This window comes from Lissotriton helveticus, chromosome 8 (genome assembly GCF_964261635.1).
Source record: "Lissotriton helveticus chromosome 8, aLisHel1.1, whole genome shotgun sequence".
NCBI lineage: Eukaryota > Metazoa > Chordata > Amphibia > Caudata > Salamandridae > Lissotriton > Lissotriton helveticus.
Window position 1 is genome coordinate 1,387,521,810 of NC_136069.1, and position 16,557 is coordinate 1,387,538,366.

The window sequence follows — 16,557 nt, forward strand, 5'->3', positions numbered from 1 at the left end:
GGATGACATCTAGGAAGATAAAACTAGGAGCTGTAATTATCGCAGTAACCTCAGGTGTAGCCGCACAACCACAAAGATGTCTACTCATTATATAGAAATGAGGCACACAGCATGCGACTACCAATGGGTGATCCTACAACATTTAAGGGACACAATTCACTCAGAAACAAGGCTATTCAAAAGAGAACAATGTTGGATGTTCAAATTTAAATCACATTTTGATGGCCTGAACGATAATATCCTGTGGGGCCAGTTCACTAGCTGAAATAGCCAGAAAAAATATTCTTGTATCCTGTATCGCAACAATAGTGTACATAAACATGCACACTGACCAGCTCTGCTCTGTACTGTTTTTGTTGCTTAATTTTGTCTGAGTCACAGCTTTGACTCGAATAAATAAGAGTAAATACTTGTATACCATCATCTTACTAAATTATAAATAAACAAAAAGAGCTCCAGACTATTCAAACATTGGCCTTTCTACAGGTTGTTTTGTAAATGTTGTATTCGCTGTACATCAATGGAACCTGGACATTGTTCCATGGTATTTTATTTTATTTATTTTAAAGGTTTTATATAGCGCTGGCTGGACCCAGGAGTATCAGAGAGCTTTACAAGGAGCAGAACATGTAAGATCAAGGATTAAACAACAGATCAAAGAAATAGAGTGGGAGTGATAGGATGGTATAGAGCAGCATAAGGCAGAGTGGGAGTTGAGGGCCAGTGACCAAGTAATTAAGAGCTCCAGTATTTGTTAAGAAGGAGCAGCTTGAGCTCTTTCTTGAAGCGGGGGTACGAGGGATTACAGCGTAGCTCTTTAGGGAGAGCACTCCAGAGAGAGGGTGCAATTCCAGAGAAAGATCGAGATTGTGTAGTTTTCTTTTTTAGTAGAGGAGGGATAAGGGTAAGAGCATTGGTGCTCCTCAATGCTCTGGTGCAGCCCGCTTTGTGGAGTTTTTCCGGTGAGGTACAATGGTGTATTTTGATGTACGGCTTTGTAGGTGATGCAGGCAGTTTTATAGGCGGATCTGCCTTCAATCGGGAGCCATTTGAGGTCCTTGAGAACGGGGAAGAAGCGGTTTAAACGTTTGCAGCCAGTGATCAGCCTGGCTGCAAGGTTAAGTGCGGATTTGATAGGGGCAAGGTGGACTTTAGGAGTACCTGTGAGGGTGTCATTACCGTAGTCAATTCTTGATAGGACTGACGATTACACAACTGATTTAAAGTCATCAGTTGGAATGAAGGGTTTGATTGAACAGAATTACGTCCTGTCAGCACGCAACAATCCGGAGGTAATACCTCTGAAGACCGTGCATCGGCACCATGCGGTCATCGGAGGAAGGCCACAGTAGGTGCAAACAAGGAGAGTTCGCCTTGATGCAGAAAGCAACTCTCTCGGCAGCGGCTGCTGCTTGAACCTTTCTAGAGGAGCAGCTGTTCCTCTAACCCTGCCCCGACAAATTTGTCAGCGCCGATTGTAACAACATCACAATAAAAAGGATACATCATGTTTTGCATTAACATAGATGTGCATCACAGATCCAAAGGGAGCCACATAAAAATTTCTGCTGTAATATACTTAAGCAAACTCACTAAAACCCATCTCTCACCTTTTGTTTTCCCATAGAGTGTGACAACAGGCCACCCTCTCCTCCCTGTGGAACCATGATGCGATATTATAGCATCTAAAATGAATGTGGATTCTTTGTTTTGTTTACTACATGTTTGTTCAATGATTTTGAGTCATGGTCGTGGGAATCCATTCCGTTCAATAGAACTACACCAGAAGTGCTCACCTATGATATGTATTTTTTAGCAATAATGTACATGGTTTTACACGCTGAGGTGTTCAATGACTATAAAGGATTACATACAGCCGGAAGCTGATACACCTTAGCTCTTGCATTTCCATAGAGAAGCAGATAAGAAACACCAATTAGGTGGTAAACTTATATGTTACATTTATGGTATGGCATGCAAGTAGTGTGTGATTTCAGTGAAAACCAATAGGAGTGGTGCCAGGGAACTAGGTTCCCGAGGTCCTGAAGAAGAGTCAATAGGGGCACGGCTCAAAATATGTTGGCCTGTAAGATTGCAGGGACATTATAACCTTGTTTTTGCCCAAAAAATCTTTTTTAACCGTACCGACTAGAGGCAGGAATAAAAATTAGATATACCTACTAACAGGTACTTTTAAACTACACCCTAGCACTACATCATCCCCACGCCCCTCCTTATATCATTACATAAAGATCAATAAGTGCTCCTACGTAGTCCATAGGTTGCAGCACGCTCAATCGGCAGCGGATCAGAATGGACCCAAAGATGAAGTATGCTACCAAGGGGTAACCCTGGTGGGTGGGGGGTTTACAAGAAAAACTTTGTATTTTCCATTGTGGAGAGTTACTGAGTGCAACATTATTGGGTTCCTTGTTTGTAGTAATGTCAATAGTTAGGTGAGGTGAGGTGCCTTCTTTCCTTCTCACACATTTTTTCTGTGATGAAAGGTTTGTGGATGGTGGTTTAGTTCTTTTTAGAAATAGGATACACTGCGGCCTAATGACCAATTGAGTTCATTGGTTTATATAAAATGATGTCTTAAATTGATTTGACACGTTTTGGACTGCTAATTGAAAACTTTGTTTGGTGTATTCCTGTAGGGACAGCTAACTATTAACATTAATTCATTGAGTGGGGGGCTGGCTGTTCTGGTATTCCCCTTGATACTCCCGTTGTATTGATGATTCCTTGTTTGTAGTAACAATATTTGGTTCAGGAGATCGAACCCAGTATATCCTCTTCCTCTCCCGCTTTTTACTGATACCTCTGTTTATAATACTGCACACCCTGCCCTATGAGCCCCTAGGGCCTACCTTAGAGACAACTTATAAATATTAAAAAGAAAGGTTTAGACCTGCCAAAACGTTATTTTGCAACATGGAAATGGCAGTTTAGAACTGCACTATGCACTGCAGAGCCAGGCATGAGATATGTTTTACAGTGCTATTATAGTGGGCGGCACAATGAAGCCCATTGGTAGCATTTAGTTTACAGGCCCTGGGCACATGTTGCTCCATATATTAGGGACTGAGCAATCAGGTGTAGGCTAATTTTACCATGTTTTAGGGAGAGAGCACAAGCACTTTACCACTGGTTTGCAGGGGAAAGTGCATAGAGAATTAATACCAAGAGTGTCAGGTTTAACATATTGGCTGTTTAAAAAAAATCATTTAACATATATTTAATTTAATGAGTTACTGTGTTATTAAATGTTATTGGTTATCAATAAATACTTTTACATAATAAGCTTTACTAAATGTCCATATACTTTACAACACAGTGAGACCTTCATCTCTATGATGGAGATCTCAGTCCCCGTTGTGAACCTGTACCCCAACAAGGTAGAACATAAATTAGAGTCCAAAAGTTATTTGTTATAAATATGATAAAAAAGACTCCAGCTTCTCAATTGATGGGGTGGGGACATGTAATTTTACAGCTACTTGTGAAGTAGTAGATGTCCACATGCATATTTACCTTTAGACCATCTCTTTAAGACCCAGTGCATGAATGCTTTCTCTGCTTCGGTTGACAGTCCCTTTCCTCAACCAGTGCTGGGATGCCTGCGGTCACCTTGATCTTTATAAATCCTGCTTTATCTTCATCACCTTTTTCAATCAGGCTCAAAATGTTTTTGGCTACAGAACAACTTAAGCAGTAACAAAGTTAATTATTATTGTTTAATAGTTGAATATTGTTTTCCTCCACTCAGTTTGAACCGGACTCACACTGGGCCTCCACTATATTTGGAACTCTTCTATGGATTGTAAGATGTATGGAAATAAGAGCTTGCACAGGCTCCTGCCTATGTTTATAGTTATTAGTCAGGGTAAGGGCGATACACTTCTTAAATAACCTCTGCTCACTCCCTTGGTAGCTTGGCACGAGCAGACAGACTTATCTCAGAGGCAGTCTGTACAGCATGTGTACACACATACAGTAAAATAATGAAAACACTACAAATGGACATTAAAACCCGTTTAGCAAAATAAGTCATCTTTATCTAAACCAAAAAAGACCAAAATGACAAAAATGCAAAATATAATATAATAATAATGTGATTATTTGATGTTAAAAACAGTTCTGTCCATAGCAAACTATAGGTGTGACACTTTCAACACCTTGGATGCTTCACAATCATAAACAAAAACAACTGCAGGGAAAATGATGGATCAGTTCCTTAAGCCCAGGGAAGGTGATGCACTTGTTCCTTACTTCAGGGGAGGTGATGCGTTGGTTCTTGCAGCCACACATCAGAGCCTGCATCGGAATGGGTGCAGTGATCTCGAACTTCGGAGATCACTGCACAGGATGCAGCATGCAGCGGTCTCTCCAGTCACAGGCAGGCACTGCATCGATTTCTTTAGTGGCACAGAGGAAATGCTTAGAAAATGAGTGCAGATACATTGCGCTTCTCTTAGTTGCGTCTCTTTTACAGCTCCCAGCAGCAGGAGCAACCTCCAGAGGCCCAACACAGCAACAGGCACCTCTTGGCAGGTCAGAACTCCCAGCAAGGAAGTTCAGGGGAGCTGGTAGTGAAGTCTTTGTGTCCCTGAGTCTGCAGAACACGAGGCAAGCTCTACTTCAAGCCCCTGGAGATCTTCTTCAAGCAGGATACACAGAAAAGTCTTTGTCTTCCCCTTAGCAAAAACAGCCACTGCAGGCCAACTCCAGGCAGCACACAGCAGAGGGGCAGTACTTCTCCTTCAGCTTTCCCAGCTCTTCTCCTTGGCAGAGGTTCTTCTTGAGTTCAGAACTAATCTAAAGGTCTGGGGTCTGGGCCCCAATATTTATACAGCATTTTCCATTGTTCTCTTGTGGCAGAGATGCTCTGTGCTCAGTCCAAATCAGTTCTGTCCTTCCTGGTGCAGCTTCCAGGCAGGGAGTGGAGACAGCATTGTGTAAGGCAGACTAGGCCCATTCAGGTGCAAGGAAATCTCCTCCCACTACTCTAAATCCAGCCCAGGTCTCTTAAGCCCAGCCCTGACTCATCCAGGAAAGGCAGAACACACCTTAGGCATATTAAACTATATTTCTCTATCTTGTCCCAATGGGAAGTTATACTTGTAAGATGTTTACAAAGGATTCCCCATTCTATCCTATGGGACAGATAGCCTCCCCATAGTGAAAAACAAAATACACTGTAGTTTACTCTCAGGACATGTCACACATATCTGTACATGTCCTACCTTTCACATGCACTGTACACTGCCCACAGGGGTACCTTGGGCCTCCCTTAGGGGTGACTCACATGTCATGAAAGGAAAAGGGAAGGTCAGGGCCTGGTAAGTGGGTGTGCTTGTCAAGTCGACATGGCAGTAGAGACTGCATGCAGGCACTGTAGTGGCAGGTCTGAGAACCTTTTGCAAGGCTGCAATCAGTGATGCAGGCCCACTAGCAGCATTTGATTTACAGGCCCTTGGCACATGCACTAGTTAATCAAATAAGCCAACCATAGAAACACCAATCCATAATAACAATTTACACACAGAGAATATGCACTTTAGCACTGATCAGCAGTGGTAAAGTGCCCAGAGGCCTAAAACCAACAAAAACAGAGTTAAAAACAGGAGGCCAACAATCAAAAAGTCTGGGGATAAACCCGCTGGAAAACCAGGTCTAACAGTATAAACATCATAATACAAAACTTAATAAAACAGAATCACAAAGCACTACATATGCATCCAACACAGCTCTAATTTGCCATATGCCAATGATCCCATCTTTTACACTGTTTGTACCTACTTGACTTGAGGAACGTGGCAAAGTTGAAAGTAATCACAAACAATTTGAAAACTAACCAGCCACTGTAGAGAACTGGGCTTTTGTTGCAGTTACCCTCCATGTTTTGCCCCCTTTTTAGCTACTTGATGCTGATTTTTGGCTCTGACAGTGCACTGAGGCCTGCTCACCAGACCTCATTGTCAGTGTTTCTTTCCTAAAACAAGGTGTTGTCTAATTGTGCTACAATTGGCAGAGGAATTTAACACCCCTGTAAGTCCCTAGTAAATGGTACCCCAGGACCTAGACCATGACCATAAGACCATAAGAGGGTCCCCAAGGGCACCAGCATATCTTATGCCACCCTAAGGGACCCACACATAAAAAACCCACACAGACTGCCATTGCAGGCTGCGTGACATGGTATAAACCATGAGTGAAAAGATGACAGGACACACTTCTGTGTGTCATGCCCAAGTCACTGCATCTAATATATGTAAGTCACTCCTACAGCAAACCATTGAGCTCTAAGGCAGGGTGAATTATATTTGATCTAATGACATATCTGCATGAGCAGATGGGCCCCTGTGATGTCTAGTTCTATTACTAAATATTGCAAGTGAGCAGAGGAGCCGTCTTAACGTATGTACTGGGCACTGGTAAAAACGATATCCCCAGCCACATAATGGCTTTACTGAAAAATATGGCGTTTGGTATCAGACACCTCGCATTAATAAACCAACACTGATTCCAGTGGTGAATTTATTAATATATGCACCCAGAGGGCCCCTTACAGGTGCCCCCAACATCCCAACCAGCTACTGGTGTGCTAACTGACCAATTTTAGGCAGCTTGCCACCAGAGACAGGTTTTTGACCCTCAAGGGTGAGGGCCTTGACTCTCAAGAGGTCAGAAACAAAGCCTGCTTGGGCATAGGGTGTTTACAACCCCTCCCACAGGATGACCTGTAGATTAGCATTCCAAGACAGGGGAGCTTCAAAGATCCCATTGCCTTTAGGATGGAAAATCTGGCTTCCCTCACAGGAGAGGATGCCGCCCCCCCTTTGTTCAGTGCCATTTGGCACCTGGGCAGGCAGGAAAATTAGCTATGCAGGAGGTGTGTTGCCCTGACAGGCTGGACACACCCCTGGGGTGACCTGCTGGAAGTGCACCTGACTTTAGAAATTCCACCGTATTGTGTGTGGTGGAATTAGTAATTCTGGGACAGGATGATGCCTACACGCCAAAGGAAGTGGTCATCTAGGGGGTGTAGTGACCCCAGGAGTAAGTAGCCCATTGGCTAATACCCCTTACTCCCAATAATGCTCCTAAATGGAGTATTTAGAGGACACCTGATAACAGATGTTCAGATTTCGATGGATCAAGAGAAGGGGTGGACTAAGAAGAGTACAGCCATGAGAACCGAGGAGCAACGACTGTCTTGGTGCCAACCCTGCCAGTCTGACTGCTGCCCCCAACAATCGTAGAAGCAGACTTGTCCGGCTGCTGTGCCGTCTCCAAGACACCCAAAGGGCTGCCAGTGCTTTGCCAATTGCCTGAAGAAACTCCTTTGGAGTAGAGGAACGACTCCCCTTCAGGTGCAGGTGCCAAAGATGCAAGGTGAGGTCCACAGAGTTGTCGCTCCCTGCCAGCCCAATACAGCAGATTCCCAGGAAGAGGACCCTGTGCTCCTGAAGGTCAGATGTATCCTCCCACTTAGTGATAGGACACCAGGACCAACCTGAGCCACATAGGACCAAGACCCAGGGTCCTGGACCCCTTGCAGTAGCCAAGGCTTGTTGTGCCCAGCATGGACATCAACGCCAAGGAAGATTGACCTGCATGTCAAGAGACAGTAATACACACTTAATGAGTGGCCTAGCTGTCCTCTTTGCCCCTCAGCAGCAAAACAAAGACAAAGACATGAGTCTATGACTGCTAGCACCCGACGCCTCAAAGCACCTAAGCACCTGTGCTCCAGAGTCGGAGTCCATGGGAGGTGACAGTGCCAACAGGGTCCCCATACCCACAATTGCCAAGCCCATGCTTGGGTTTGCCCAGACTGGACTCCCAGTCGCTGCCTGCAGCCCCCTGCAAGCCCCCTCCAAATGCGAGAGACTCCTGCACCGGAATCCAATGTCAAAAGACACCAATACACCAAGCCCCACAACCCGAGGAGAAGGGTGGCCAAGGTTGTCGCTGAGTGCCCGAGGATCTCAACGATTGAGCCCCCCTCTGGACTGGGACTTTTCCTTCAGTCTCAGCTTGCAGACCCTTTCTGACCGTACCATTCTCCCAGTGAAGCAAATGGGACTGCCAGGTCTGTGCTACCCCATTTTAAGCAGAGATCTCTCTTACCTATTTTTGGATTGAAGAGGAAAGTTGGCTGCCGACAAGGTCTGTTGAGGTAGAGTCAGTTGGTTGCCAAAAGACTACATGCTGCCGCCCATAGCCAGTGAAGTAGCTACAGCAGAAATTCCAACATGGCGTCTACTAGGTACTGAGTCAGCATTCTAGTGTTCCGCCTGGTAATTTAGCTTTGCCGGTTATCGTGCTCGCACACCTGTTGCGCTTCACACTTCAACGGTCATTCCGCGAGTGAAGCAGTATTTTCTGTTGTGCTTCACTTTCCTGAGAGGAATCTCTGCGAGGGTTTTTTACACCCACTTTTCCTGCAATTCCTCATCTTTGTGTGAAATTGAGGTCTGTAAGCGATTCCCTATACCGCTGCCGAGGGAGCATTCAGGTATGTTTTCTTTGAACTTGAGGGAGAGTCAAGGCTTTAGACTCTCTCCTTCAGTCTGCATTTTTGGGTATCTTTTCCCTTAGGTGAGCTCGTAATTTTTTGAAAGAAAAGATTTAGTCAGTGCTCCAGTTACTTAAATTCTTTCAACTTAGAGGAAAAGTCTTGAACTCGTTTTTCTTCAGCAGAAGAGTTTTTTCTTTCTCTCTGTTGGTTCTTTCATTCTTTATTTATAGTCATCTCTTTCATTCATGAGCTCCATAACAGTACTAATTGAAGAACTATTGCGCAGAGACATTTTCTTCAGTCAGAAAATATGAATGGCACAATAGACTTTTTTAACTGGCAGCTCTAATTCAAAACTCCACTAACATGCAGCGCTCTACCATCTAGTCTACAAGTAAATGCAAAAATATATATATATTTCTACTTACCATCTCTACCGGCGTGTACATCATCTGCATCGTCTAGAGCGACATGGAGAATGAAGAATTGTTAGTGGCACTGCATTGGCTAAGAGCATTAGAAGTTAAGACAAGTATATAAAGAGAGAAGCTAGTCCACTGTTTTTTTCAGGTATATAGAAGTTTAGATTTTATGGGAATGTATTTGCAACAGTAGTATACAGAGTAATTTGTGTTTGGTAATTACAGGTGCTAGGAGATCAGATTGCCGAAGAGCACAAGGTGCACCACAGTGGCAGTCTCTCTCTGTCTTCCCATTGCCCTTTCCCCCTCCCCTCTGTGGGAAGAGTATCTGGTGAGCAGCGGGTATGGGGAGTTGGGAAACTATCATCCTCACAGTGATTCAGCCCTTCTGCTCCCATGGAGGCACTAGTTCAGGTATAGAGTTTTTGACAGGGACACCCGACGCCATGACGCACTTGTGCAGTTCGACGCCCCAGAGCCTCCTGGGGGGACCTGTTAGTGTGGCCTTGGACCTTGCCCCATACTCACCTAAAGTACTGAAGAACAGTCCTGTAAGTCACTGCTAAATGCCCAAATGTAATACACGTTTTCCTCCATATGATAACATTTCCAATCAAGAAATTGCACTGTGTGCATTTTTGAAAATTGTAAAAAATAATATATTGAAGTGTACTTTCCAGATTCAGATGATCTTGGTATCTAAATATATATATAAAAGTATGTGTTATTTTTAGTAATTGGTGTAGGGTTTCTTTATGGAGTGTGTGCCTCAGTTACTGCCTTTGTGTGCAATAAATGCTTAGTACTACATTCTGATATGCCCAACTGCTCACCTACACTACCACAAAAGAGAGCCCTTGAGGTGTAATGTGTTCCTCTGGAATTCCTTTGGGGTTTGACTGGACTCTCTGCTCATTGTGGTGCTCTAAATAGAGAGCCAGCTTCCTGCCACCACATTTCTCCAATGCCAATATATTAAACCTTCAGCTCTTCAAGACCTACAAAAAACCAGAGAGACTGATTGTACCACAATACACAAATATAGCATTATTCGACAATATATTCTGTAGTATGTGAAGCATAACTTGGTAACACATAGCTAGGAGCCCCTGCTATAGAACAGTACTACAAGGTAATATCAACAGAAAACACATTTATTAAAGAGACATCTTGGCTAATAAGATCACAACGCAATGTGTTCTGTGAGATCACACAAACCTTGCCTTATTACATTTAGAAATCTAAAATGCACTTCAATTTACCTGTTATAGAGATAACTCCTGCTATGCGCTGCTCATAGCCTCAGGTCTTCTTAGATAAAGTTATAAAGGATGCCACCAATGGCATAATTGATAAAGTTTAATTGAAGGAACTAATGGCAGCCTGCACCAAGCACCTGGATACCCTCACAGGTGATTAGTGCACTATATAAATCAACATAACATAACACCAGGTATGTGGGGAGATTATCTGTTTTCCACTAGCGTTGCTACTTTTTCAAGTCATAAAACGTTATCTTTAACTCAAAGTCCATTGTTTTGGTTTGGGTGAATAAAATATGCTATTTCTAGGTCGGACATTTTAGAATACAGCTTTTGTTTGGATGGTACAAAAACTTAACGCTGTCAAAAATGTAACAATTTATTTGTGTTTTTGCCCCAAAAGAACATTTCTCTTCAAATGAAGCCCTCACTGCAGTCCCTTCCCCAAACTGTTTAGCTTCGTCCATCTGTATTCTGAACTGTTTTTTCCTGCCTTTTTGGACTTTGTGCATTGTACCAGTGCTAACCAGTGCTAAAATGCATGTGCTTTCTCCTTTAAACATGGTGAAATTGGTGCACACCCAATTGGCACATTTAATTTATTTGTAAGTCCCTTGTAAATTGGTACTACAGGTACCTAGGGCTGGTTAATTAAATGTTAGTAGTTGGCCTGAAGCACTGATTGGGCCACCCACTTACATAGCCTTATATAATATGTCACAGGCCTGCCAGTGCACCATGTGTGTGCAATTTGAAGTTGCCATTTCGACCTGGCGAAATAAACCTTTTGGCAAACTTAAATCTTCCTTTTTCATACATATGTCACCCTAAACAGTTGGGGCAGGGTGCATTGTATACAAAAAGTTAAAAGTGTACCTTTACGTTTTACAAATTCTGGCAGCAAAAATCTCTTGAGTTTATTTTCCACTATTCAAAGGTGTATTTCTCCCATATGATAACATTGGTTTACCTTATTACATATCATTAGGATTAACTTTTGACTGGGAACAGATAGGAAAGTCATGTTTGGTGTCTCAGGAATTGCAATCTAAAATCCTCTTTACAGGTAAAGTCGGATTTTAAGTGACAATTTTCAAAATGCCACTTTTAGAAAGTTTCTTTGTCCTAACCATTTGGTGCCTGCAGCCTGTTCCAGGGTCACATGACTAGGTGTATTTGGTAGTTGGCCTTTGTGTATTCCTCTAAGACAGCATAACAATAGAGGGTCTGGATGTTGGCAGAATCGGCCATAGCAGAATGGGGGACAGAGCTGTCACCTGCCACACTTGCAGTTCAAAGAAACTTGCCCAGCTCACACAAAAAGGACTTCACTCTAGGCTATTGTTCTCACAGACAGGCAGTGAACAGGACAGAGAAGCAGTAAATTCCAGAAACCTCTGAAGCGGGAAAAAGTGGGCACCAGTTATAAAAAGAGGACCCTCAGACCTACTCTTCACTACACTCCAAGACCTGTGGATACTGCAGAAGAAGGACTCCCTCCTGCCGTGAAGTTTGAGGCCTGCCCTGCTTGATTAGAAGGAAGACTGGGCTTGCACACTTCATCCCATGCTGAACTGACTTCAAGAGTCAGTTGACGGACCTCCTGTTCCGAGCTACAGGGATATAAGCTCTAGAGGCAACTCTGCAGCTGCCCACCTGACCTGCGGCAACTGGACCCATCTGAACCTGCAACTGGACCTGCCTGAGCCCTGCTGTCCTACACTGGAGTGAGTTCCTGTTTCACAAGAGGTGCCTCAAGAGGTCCTGTACCCTTTGTGTGGCACCAGTTGATCTCTTCCTTGAAGAAAAGGAGAAGTCCTGAAGTTTTGGGCTCTTCACGAGCACAAATGGGTCATTTGCACCAAGATGTTGCCACCCATGCATACCGCCAATGCGTAGCGAACCTGGCTTTTTGAGCTACAGTGGCCGCCAGCAATGACCGATAACTCAAGGTCTGCACTTCGTGCTACAGCACTGACAGACCGAGGGAACCACCAATGTGAATCTCCAGCAACAACTGTCCACAACTCCACAACAGCATCTTCGCAATACAGCGACTACTCTCCGCGTCACCTATCCTGCTCTTCACGCTACAGCGACAACCTTCCAAGATGCTCTCTATGCTAGTTTCTGCTTCCTCCATTGCAAACATTACTCTTCACACTGGACTTTAGAATGTAACTTTTTCAGGGGGACTAACATGGTCCTTGTATCCGGTCTGCACTCCATTGGGGTCGGCCCCTGCTTCTGACCTTCACCTGGTCACACGCGACCAGATAACAAAGCAGGGCACTTTGGGCTTTTAGGCATGATACTTACCCTAAATCTTTGAAATTGCATATCTCCGGTTATACTCATGTTATTAGTGTCAAATAACTGATTACATTTTGCTCAATTTTTCTAAATTATTGCTGTTTGTGTGCTGCATAAATACTTGACACATTGCCTCTAAATTAAGCCTATGTTAAGCCTTACTGCTTTTATGGATAGCTAGAGGGTTAAGCACAGATTAATCTAGTGATGTTTGCTGTGGTTCACCCGACAAGGATTGCGGCTGATAGAGTGCAACGTTGTTCTTTTATTTGTAGGGGTGCATTATAACCATGGTTAGTCTGCATCCACATATAATCTGCTGTTGTATTAACATTAGGGTATTAGAACATAAATTGTAATAACGTGTAAGTGAAGTGCTAGATATTTTCTTCATGTAATCAAAGAATTAATGTAGTATGTTTAGATGAATCATGTACGTGTGAAGTGTATTCATGACTAATGACCTTTCATATAAAAGCTCATATAATGTGTGTATAATAAGGACTCATATATGCTTGTATTTATATGTGTGCACTGTTTTTATGTTAGCCGAACTTGATAGGCCTAACTTTCGTTTCTCCCTGTTTGCTTGTACATTGAAACTGTTAAATAGGGTTTATGTGTCTGTGGAACATTTTTCTTTTCATGTCTCTGCAGCAGGTCCAAGAATTTGTCCTTGTTAGTTAGAATAACATCTTTGTTTCAGGAGTTAGTTAGAGATAGGGAGGAGAGGATGCCTTTGAACAAGCGGAGCTGATAATGAAGGAGGATGTCTTCCATGTCTGGTGAGGCCTGGGAAACAAGGTCATCGAGCAAGAGTTTGGATGTATCGTTAGTTCATGGAAAGTTACCTACAAGGCGGTGCTCAACTTCATGAGGCGGTCAAGTGGTGTAATTGGGGGCGCAATTTTTTTCTTTTGTATTTGGGATAGGGACAGAGCCCAGGGGACTTCTGCTTTACCCGGAGAGGGGAAAGCATCTTAGAACGAGCTTTGTAGCTTTACGCTACTCTGCCCTTTCAACGTGAGTGTGCTTCTTAGGAAATCTTCACATGCTGACACCTTTTTGGGAGCTTGTCTGGGGAATGCCAAGTAGGGCTGTCGGGGGAATGCCAAGTAGGGATGAAGTAGTGTAGGGACAGATAATGCTCTTGCTTATTACCCACCTATGAAGAAGGCTCTGGGTGTAGTTTCTATAATAATTTGTGTCTTGATTTTGGAATTGGTTATTCTGTGCATGTTGCACTGCTTGAATTTTATTTGTAGGTTTGGGTTTGTGTTAGTACCTATGTATCTTTACATTCTGGCTTTGAGGTGTTTATATTTCCAATTGTTGTTGGCTTTATAATAAACTAGCAGCCCGTCCCGACGTTGTCCGGGGATGAATGCGTGTGTGATTCACGCTGGTAGTTTGAGTGCTTTGAGGCCCCGCCTGAGCCCCGGAGTAAATTTCAGTTGTGAAGTGGCTTTTATCGTGTGGTACGCTGCCTACTTTGAGTCTCTGCCGGAGCCGTTGTAGCGTGAATGCCACGCTGAGTGAAAGGCGCGCTTGTGCGCCCCTTTATTATTTTTTTTTGTGCAGCCCCCTCTGACAAAGCTGACGGCCAGAAAGGAGTAAGGGTTTGTATTTGTTTCCAATTTGCGACGCAGTATGGCAAGGTCCGTGAATGCGGCGCACGTTGGTGTTTGGAGACGGCCATGTCAGAAGTCAGCAGAACGCGAAGGTGGAGCGTGAATGTGCGCGCACATTGCTTGTGAAAGCTGCGCCCGTTTAAAAAAAAAAATTTGTCCAGCCCCCTCTGCAACGCTGACGCCCACAAAGGTTGCGCCGCACTATATATGAGTAATGCCGCCTGAATGTCAATGGGTGTGAATGCGGCGCACCTTGGTGTTTGGAGACGGTCGTGTGATAACTGAGCACAACGCCAAGGTGGAGCGTGAATGGTCGCGCACATTGCTTGTGAAAGCTGCGCTACTGAACTCCGCGGCCTTTTTTTAATAATTTGGTCCACGCCCCTCTGACAACGCTGCACGCCCACATGGGACTAATGTGAAGTGTACTTTGACACGCCCACACCAACTTTTTTATTTGTGCCACGCCCCTCTGACAACGCTGCACGCCCACAAAGGAATAATGTGAAGTGTACTTTGACACGCCCACGCCAACGCCCACAAGGGAATACTTTACCCCTAAGGTTCTTTGACCTTTGTAATGTATATGGTGGGCAGCTGTATAACCTATGTCCATCTGCTGCAACTCCCCTTTACAATGCTGTACTGGGTGTTGTGATTAATGCTCTACTTCTTGAGCTTACCCGCCTCAAAGGTTTCAGCTCTCTCTTTATAATAGTAGTATAGATATAGATATACAAAAATCCGGATTAGGAGTCTATGTTCATTTGGGATCATGGGAAATGGTAAAGTATAATTGGCTAATGATTTTCTTCACTTCCACACTTGCAAAGCAGCCAACAAAGACCATCGGTCCAGAGTAAGTCTAGAACATGGAACCCGGCTCCATCATGGCTGTTACTTGAGAAGGGTTCAGGCCCTCAATCAACAACTCAGGTTCTGATTCACAAAGGTAAACTTACACGTGTGTGTAAGTTTACACTTGTTCAGTATTCACAAAGCTGAATTTTATTAGTGAGTTTACAGTTTAGAGACTGTGCAGTCGGGACGGAGAACTGCACTCATACAAAGATAGGCTTGTCTTATATTTTTATGTGTGTCGTTCCCGACTGCGGAGTCTTTGCACTCATAAACATACTATTAAAATTCAGTTTTGTGAATACTGAAAAAGTGTAAACTTACACAAACGTATATGTTTACCTCTGTGAATCAGGTTCTCAGTTTTTCTTACTTCCCAATTCTTCTTCAGTAAATGCTGGGCCAGATGTACTAACACTTAATTTACAAAAGTAGTTGGAAATTTTACATGCTATCAGATCCGTTCTCAAAATCACCATTCAGAGTGGGTTGCAATCTGACCTACCTCATCACTGTTCATAAAGTAGGTCACAAATTGCATCTCACTCTGATTGGATACTATATCAGGATTAGTGGGCTACTGGAATTAGAAGACCACCATGCCTGTGGGAGCATTTAAATAAAGTATTTATAATGCAGCATGTTTTCCTTAAAGCAAACGCACCTAAGTTCAAGAAAAAAAATACTTGTTTTCAAAAGTTTGTTTAAGAGTTTGCAGTGCCCTGGACCACTGCCCACTTCAAATCAACCTTTTTTTTTACATGTAGAAGGGGGACCCTTCCCCTTTACAGATGGGTTGCCATCTACTTTGAGAATTCCAAAACTGCAGTTGCAAATCATTGATGTATAGCATTTAAATTGTCATTTGGAAGGAAACCTCTAAATACGCCTCTTTCAAACTGAAATGCAATTCGAAACCCATTTTGCTATTCTGTATGCACTTGCGGAACCTCATAATGCAGTTAATTTATACTAAAAAGCCATTTAACGACCACAAACTGTGTAATGTAGTGAATCACAGGGTATGAACCCACAAAAAGGTTTTGTACATATAGCCCCTATTTTTACCTTTCCTTCTCTCACTTCAGTCTTGGAAATGTTGTGAGTGGCCTTTCATTGGATATCCCCCAGTCTTTTTGTTCCCACCACAGGTCCTGCTGGCTTTCAAGACTTTCATGTGTTTTTGGCATTTGTGATTCAATTCTGCATGTATTTGTGGATGTATATTGACATGTCTGGCATTTGTTGACGGGTGTGCTCGACTATCTTATTGTGCTCTAATGCTTGGTGAACCTGATACAACTGTGTATCATTCAATAATAGTTCTGCATGACTGTGTTTTTAGATTGACGAACCAAATTGTTTCATAACGTCCTTGTTACGAGTGACCTGGAGCTGTAGTCTCAGGATGATTGATACATACCCAGGATATTCAGAATAGCCTGGCATTTCCAGGAAAACTGACTTTGAAAACACCAGGCCTTGCAACCCAAGCCCTGGAAACACCACACCCAGAGCCTTGTGTGGGTGTGTGGATACTG